The 7843-nt window shown below is 48.7% G+C and overlaps 1 long non-coding RNA gene across 1 annotated transcript; it reads right to left on the reverse strand.

Annotated features, from left to right (window-relative positions):
• Window positions 1–1999: 1999 nt before the first annotated feature.
• On the reverse strand, window positions 2000–4784 carry LOC132325634 (uncharacterized). The gene is made up of 2 exons (XR_009485992.1): window positions 3566–4784; window positions 2000–2583 (listed from the first exon to the last, which is right to left on the reverse strand). It is a non-coding gene; the product is annotated as an uncharacterized LOC132325634 (long non-coding RNA).
• Between the last annotated feature and the right edge of the window lie 3059 nt (window positions 4785–7843).

Genomic DNA, 7843 nt, shown 5'->3' on the forward strand with positions numbered 1-7843 from the left:
GTTTTCAATATTATTACCAGCAGTCAGCACAGGAGTTAAGGGTTGTGAAAAATGCGTATTTTATGATTGGCTTTTCGCAAATATTAAAATTAATATTATATGTGTTGTGTTAGAAAGTAACGCTGTATTAATTCTGTTCAGTAGTGTGTTAAATATAGTTTTAGGTTATAAAAAATTGTTAAAATAAAAACTATGCTATGTAGGTGTCCTAGGTTGACTATATGATGCTTTTATCCCCAATTGTCTCATTCCGTTTATGCTGAATAGTAAGTTTTGCACCTTTAAGACTTGCTCCAAGGATTGAGCGGGGGAGAGGAGGCGCGCAGTTTGTTTTCAGACACTGAACTCACTCCTACACATTCCTGCTCCTGGACTGTGTGGTTCTGTGGATGAACAGACGGCGGGACAGGGCTCTCTTTTTTTCTTGCTTTTTAGTTAGTTTAGCTAGCTGAGGCAAATAAGTGCCCTGGAGTGTGCTTATTTTTTTCCTTTTTTTCCCCTTTCTCTGGACCTGTTCACACCTGCTCTGGACTGAACAACCATAAGAGCACCAGCAGCTCACATCAGTGGGCCGGGCCGTGCCTGGGCCATGGCATTTCCAGCGCCGGAGGGACTGATAAGAGACTGAGTGAGCTGAACTGGAATCTGGGGAGGGGACTTGCTGGGTTTGTCATCTCCTTTGGAGCAGCAAGGGATTTTATTGTTTAATATTAAGTTTTCTTGTTTAATAAACAGTTTTTTTCCACTTTTCTCCAAGGAAGTATTTTCTCCTGGACCGATTGGGGGAGGGGTAGTAGAATCCGATTTCCTGGGGGGCCCTTTGGGGGTTCTCTCCCAAATTTGCCCTGAACCAGGACAGTAGGATACTTTTTTTAAAAGAAAGGACTTGCAGCGAGACAGCAGCCACAGGACACCTAAATCTTTCAGAGAAAAAGAATTTATTGCTCCCTTATCAGAAGAAACAAACTTCTTCCCACCTTGAGGGCGCTGTTAGGATTAGGAGGAAGAAGTTGAGGATGACCAGGCTGAATCCTGTGTTTGAATGGAAATTATGCATCATGTATGAAGTGTATGAATATGCAACAGGCTGTTGTTTTTAAGGGTCAATCATTTGTTAACGGGTGTCCTTTTTCTGGCTCCTGCTGCCCAGAAAAGGTACCCGGACGTCCGTAACTGTTTGTATTGTCTCGTATTGTCTTAATCCAAACTGTCTAAATTATTATTACTCTAATTGTACTATTATTTTTATAACTATTTTTATTACTATTAAATATATAAAAATTTAAAAACCAAGTGATTGGTGTTTTTCACACCTTTGTCCTGGTTTAGGGCAAATTTGGGAGAGAATCCCCAAAAAGGGCTTCTCCAAAAAACAAACCCACACGGCCCCTCCCCCCAACCGGTTCGGGAGGAATTCCTCGGAGAGAGGTGGAAAGAATCTGTTTATTTGACAAACACAGCATCCCCCGGCACACAAAATGAGCAATACCGGATGACACCACTCTTCCACTGCTCTGAAAAAATGACAAATTCAGAATGTCTCTCCTGGGGGTGGTCGCTGTTATCAGTCCCTCCGGCGCTGGGGCAGCTGCTGCAGTCGCAAGGTGTAAACTCTCTCTCAGTGTTCCAAATCCCAGTCCGGAGCAGGTTTGGCAGGTCCAATTGGGGGTGGGGGGAACAGTCCAGAAAGGAATTTGGACTGTTTAGCTAAATTAACTAATGAGAAGGGGGGAAAAAGCACGAGCAAGCAAAGCAGAAGCGAAGCAGAAGCAAGAGCGAAAGCAAAAAGCAGGACAAAAAGCAAAAAAGCAGCAACATGCACTGGTGCTATCTGGATGTCTCGCCTGGCTGATAAGAGGCCCAAAACAAAACTTTCACTCTGCCAGTCTTAAAGGCACAGAACATTATATCCAGCATAAATTACACACACGAATGGCGATAACAGTCACCCTAGGACAACCTTGCTTGCTGTAATTAATAAATTCCAATTGGACTGAGCTAATTGGAGTCTGCTTCAATTTATTACAGGAGGAGACCTCAGGAGCCATGCAAATTTAGCCACCAAATCCCGCAAAATTCCCCCAAAAAACGAGCCAAAGCAGAACTGAGAGGTCGGGGCGGTGTTTGGGCAGCAGGGGAGAGGTCCGAAGCCGGCGGATGTTATGAGTAAAAAAAAGAGTTACCCATTTTTTAAAAAAAGGGTTGCAGAGTTTAAACTAAGCTGGGAACTGATCGCTGGCCAAGAGTTCTTTTGTTGGTTAAATGCTGCAATCACCTGTTGAGTATCCAAATTAACCCTCTGTTGTGGAGAATTCTTCTTTCAGTGCCACCCTCGCCTGCTGCCAAGGGGATGACACCCCCCGGACAGGGAGCAGACCTCAGGAGCCATGCAAATTTAGCCAGCAAATCCTGGAAAATCCCCCCAAAAAACGAGCCAAAGCCGAACTGAGAGGTCGGGGCGGTGTTTGGGCAGCAGGGCAGAGGTCCGAAGCCGGCAGAGACGCTGAGAACCTCGGTCACTCCTCGCCCCGACTGCAAACGATGCCAGTCGGACCCAGGACCCCCTGGACCAGCAACCCGAACCTGTGAAAAATGTGAATTTTAGGATTGGCTTTTCGCGGATATTTAAATGAATATTAGATGTGTTGTGTTAGAAAGTGGTGCTGTATTAATTCTCTCGAGTAGCGTGTTAAATACAGTTTTAGGTTATAAAAATTGTGAAAGCAGAAACTCTGCTATGTGAGATAATTTTTCTAAAGAAAGGATTATAAGTTGTGAAAAATGCGTGTTTTATGATTGGCTTTTCGCAAATATTAAAATGAATATTATGTGTGTTGTGTTAGAAAGTAATGCTGTATTCATTCTCTTCAGTAGTGTGTTAAATATAGTTTTAGGTTATAAAAATTGTTAAAATAAATACTATGGTATGTAGGATACTTTTTTTAAAGAAAGGGCTCACAGTGAGACAGCAGCCACAGGACACCTACATCTTTCAGAGAAAAATAATTTATTGCCCCATTATCAGAAGAAACGAACTTCTTCTCGCCTCGTAGGCGCTGTCAGGATCCAGAGGAAGAAGTTGAGATGACCAGGCCGAATCCTGTGTTTGAATGGAAATTATTTATTTATGCATCATGTATGAAGTTTATGAATATCCAACAGGCTGTTGTTTTTAAGGGTTAATCCTCTGTTAACGGGTGTCCTTTTTCGGGCTCCTGCTGCCCAGAAAAGGTACCCGGACGTCCGTAACTGTTTGTATTGTCTCGTATTGTCTTAATCCAAACTGTCTAAATTATTATTACTCTAATTGTACTATTATTTTTATAACTATTTTTATTACTATTAAATATATAAAAATTTTAAAACCAAGTGATTGGTGTTTTTCACACCTTTGTCCTGGTTTAGGACAAATTTGGGAGAGAATCCCCAAAAAGGGCTTCTCCAAAAAACAAACCCACACGGCCCCTCCCCCCAACCGGTTTGGGAAGAATTCCTCGGAGAGAGGTGGAAAGAACCTGTTTATTTGACAAACACAGCACCCCCCAGCACACAAAATGAACAATACCGGATGACACCACTCTTCCACTGCTCTGAAAAAGATGACAAATTCAGAAAGTCTCTCCTGGGGAGTGGTTGCTGTTATCTGTCCCTCCGGCGCTGGGGCAGCTGCTCGGTGTTTCCAAATCGGTGGTTCCAATCCCAGTCCAGAGCAGGTTCGGCAGGTCCACACAGGGGAAGTAGTCCAGAAAGGAATTTGGACTGTTTGGCCAAATCAGCTAATGAGAAGAGGGGGAAAAAAGCAAGAGCAACCAAAGCAGAAGCGAAGCAGAAGCAAGCGCAAAAGCAAAAAGCAGGGCAAAGAGCAAAAAAGCAGCACTAAGTCGTGGTGCTATCTGTATGTCTCGCTGAGTGGCTGATAAGAGGCCAAAAAAAACCTCTCATTCTGCCAGTCTTAAAGGCACAGAACATTATATCCAGCATAAATTACACACACGAATGGCGATAACAGTCACCCTAGGACAACCTTGCTTGCTGTAATTAATAAATTCCAATTGGACTGAGCTAATTGGAGTCTGCTTCAATTTATTACAGGAGGAGACCTCAGGAGCCATGCAAATTTAGCCACCAAATCCCGCAAAATTCCCCCAAAAAACGAGCCAAAGCAGAACTGAGAGGTCGGGGCGGTGTTTGGGCAGCAGGGGCGAGGTCCGAAGCCGGCGGATGTTATGAGTAAAAAAAAGAGTTATCCATTTTTTAAAAAAAGGGTTGCAGAGTTTAAACTAAGCTGGGAACTGATCGCTGGCCAAGAGTTCTTTTGTTGGTTAAATGTTGCAATCACCTGTTGAGTATCCAAATTAACCCTCTGTTGTGGAGAATTCTTCTTTCAGTGCCACCCTCGCCTGCTGCCAAGGGGATGACACCCCCCGGACAGGGAGCAGACCTCAGGAGCCATGCAAATTTAGCCACCAAATCCCGCAAAAATCCCCCCAAAAAACGAGCCAAAGCCGAACTGAGAGGTCGGGGCGGTGTTTGGGCAGCAGGGGCGAGGTCCGAAGCCGGCAGAGACGCTGAGAACCTCGGTCACTCCTCGCCCCGACTGCAAACGATGCCAGTCGGACCCAGGACCCCCTGGACCAGCAACCCGAACCTGCGAAAAATGTGAATTTTAGGATTGGCTTTTCGCAGATATTTAAATGAATATTAGATGTGTTGTGTTAGAAAGTGGTGCTGTATTAATTCTCTCGAGTAGCGTGTTAAATACAGTTTTAGGTTATAAAAAATGTTAAATTAGAAACTCTGCTATGTGAGATAATTTTTCTAAAGAAAGGATTTTCAGTGATATAGCAGCCACAGGGCACATAAATCTTTCAGAGATAAAGAATTTATTGCAAATCTTTCAGAGATAAAGAATTTATTGCAAATCGTTCAGAGATAAAGAATTTATTGCAAATCTTTCAGAGATAAAGAATTTATTGCTCCCTTATCAGCAGAAATTAACTTCTTCCTGCCTCGAAGGCGCCGTCAGGATCCAGAGGAAGGAGCTGACCCTGCCCGGACAGAATCCTGTATTTTAATGGAATTTCTGCGCCATGGATGAGCTGTGGGAATATCCAACAGGCTGGTGATTTAAGGGTTAATCCTCTGTTCACCTGGGTCCTTTTTTGGGCTCATTTTGCCCAGAAAAGGTACCGGGACCATCCGTAACTCTTTGTTTTTATTGTCTCGTATTGTCCTAATCCTAATTGTCCAAATTATTATTACTCTAATTAAATTCCTATTTTTATTACCATTTTATTTCTATTAAACCTTTAAAATTTTAAAAACAAGGGACTGGCGTTTTTCACAGCGTGGGGGGGGGGGTGTTTGGGCTGTGCCTCAGTTTCCCCGGGAATGCTGCAGCTCCAGGAAGGAGCGGGAATTCGGGATGGGAATTTGGAGCGGGAATTTGGGGGATCCCAGGTTGGGGGGGGGCTGTGCCTCAGTTTCCCCTGGAATGCCGCAGGAAAGAGCAGGAATTTGGGGGATCCCAGGATGAGGGGGCGTTTGTGCCTCAGTTTCCCCAGGAATGTGGCAGGAACGAGCCGGAATTTGGGAGATCCCAGGATGGGGGGGATTTTGTGCCTCAGTTTCCCCCCGAGGAACGTGCAGCTCCAGGAAGGAGCGGGAATTTGGGGCTGGAATTTGGGGGAAATCCCAGGATTGGGGGAGGGGCTGTGCCTCAGTTTCCCCGGGAATGCTGCAGCTCCCGGAAGGAGCGGGAATTCGGGATGGGAATTTGGAGCGGGGATTTGGGGAATCCCAGGATTTGACCGGGCGCGGGGGGGTGGGTGTGTGGAGGCTGTGCCTCAGTTTCCCCCGGAACGCCGCAGGAAGAAGCGGGAAATTCGGGGAGTCAGAGGTTGGGGGGGGGGGGTGTGCCTCAGTTTCCCCGGGAATGCGGCAGTAAAGAGCGGGAATTTGCGGGATCCCAGGATTAGGGGGCGTTTGTGCCTCAGTTTGCCCAGGAATTCCGCAGGAACGAGCAGGAATTTGGGGGGGGTTCTGGGACTGGGGGGGGGGGGGCTGTGCCTCAGTTTCCCCGGGAATTCTGCAGCTCCAGGAATTCGGGGCGGGAATTTGGGGGATCCCAGCACTGGGAGGGCCCGTGCCTCAGTTTCTCTCTTGGAATGCCGCAGGAACACGCGGGAATTTGGGGAGGGAATTTCGGGGGTCCCAGGATGAGGGGGGGATACGGGGGTTGTGCCTCAGTTTCCCCTGGAATGCTGCAGGAAGGAGCGGGAATTCGGGGAGGGAATTTGGGGAGGGGTCCCAGGATTAGGAGGGGACTCGTGCCTCAGTTTCCCCTGGAATGTGCAGCTCCAGGAATTTGGGGTGGGAATTTCGGGGGTCCCAGGATGTTGGAGGGGGAGCGCTTGTGCCTCGGTTTCCCCGGGAATTCTGCAGCTTCAGCAAGGAGCGGGAATTTCGGAGGGGAATTCAGGGGCGGGGGGAATTTGGGGGTCCCAGGATGATGGGGGAAGGGGGAGTTCGTGCCTCAGTTTCCCCAGGAATTCTGCAGCTCCAGGAATTTGGGGCAGGAATTTGGGGGATCCCAGCACTGGGAGGGCCCGTGCCTCAGTTTCTCTCTTGGAATGCCGCAGGAACACGCTGGAATTCGGGGCGGGAATTTCGGGAATCCCAGGATGAGGGGGGGGGATGTGTTCGGGGGTTGTGCCTCAGTTTCCCCGCTGGAATTCTGCAGCTGCAGGAAAGAGCGGGAATTTGGGAAGGGGTCATAGGATGCGGGGAGGTGGGAGTTGTGCCTCAGTTTCCCCTGGAATGCCGCAGGAACAAGTGGGAATTTGGGGCGGGAATTTCGGGGGTCCCAGGATGAGGAGGGGATTTGTGCCTCAGTTTCCCCTGAATGTGCAGCTCCAGGAATTCGGGCTGGGAATTTGGAGGATCCCAAATGTTGGAGGGAGAGCGCTTGTGCCTCAGTTTCCCCTGGAATGCTGCGGGAAGGAGCGGGAATTCGGGGCGGGAATTTGGGGGGGGTCCGAGGATGAGGAGGAGGGGGGGATTTGTGCCTCAGTTTCCCCCATGGAATTCTGCAGCTCCAGGAAGGAGCGGGAATTTCGGAGGGGAATTCGGGGGCGTGGGGAATATGGGGGTCCCAGGATGATGGGGGAAGGGGGAGTTCGTGCCTCAGTTTCCCCAGGAATTCTGCAGCTCCAGGAATTCGGGGCGGGAATTTGGGGGATCCCAGCACTGGGAGGGCCCGTGCCTCAGTTTCTCTCTTGGAATGCCGCAGGAACACGAGGGAATTTGGGGCGGGAATTTCGGGGGTCCCAGGATGAGGGGGAGGGGGGAGTTGTGCCTCAGTTTCCCCGCTGGAATTCTGCAGCTTGGGGAAGGAGCGGGAATTCGGGGCGGGAATTCAGGGCGGGAATTTGGTGGGGGGGGTCCTGGGATAGGGAGGGGGCGGTTGTGCCTCGGTTTCCCCCCGGGAATTTGGGGTCCCCGGGGGGGGGGGAATCCGGGGCTGTTTTGGGGGCGGGGCGAGGCCCGGCCCCGCCCAGCTCGGGGGGAAGGGGGCGGGGCGAATCCCCCCGGGCCGTGTCGGGAATTCATTAATAAATTAATAAATTAATTAATATTTGCCAACACCCCCGGGGGGCGGGGCGGGAATTCCCGGAGGAGTTCAGGGAATTAATTAATTAGTTAATAATTAATTAATTTGCGAACTCCCCCTCTCCCCCCCGAGCCGGCTCGGGAATCCCCGGGGCAGTTCCGGGAATTAATAAATAAATAAATAAATAAATAAATTTGCGAAACCGCCCCCGGGGCGGGAATCCCCGAGGCA

The sequence above is a fragment of the Haemorhous mexicanus genome, chromosome 3 (assembly GCF_027477595.1).
Source record: "Haemorhous mexicanus isolate bHaeMex1 chromosome 3, bHaeMex1.pri, whole genome shotgun sequence".
NCBI classification, from domain to species: domain Eukaryota; kingdom Metazoa; phylum Chordata; class Aves; order Passeriformes; family Fringillidae; genus Haemorhous; species Haemorhous mexicanus.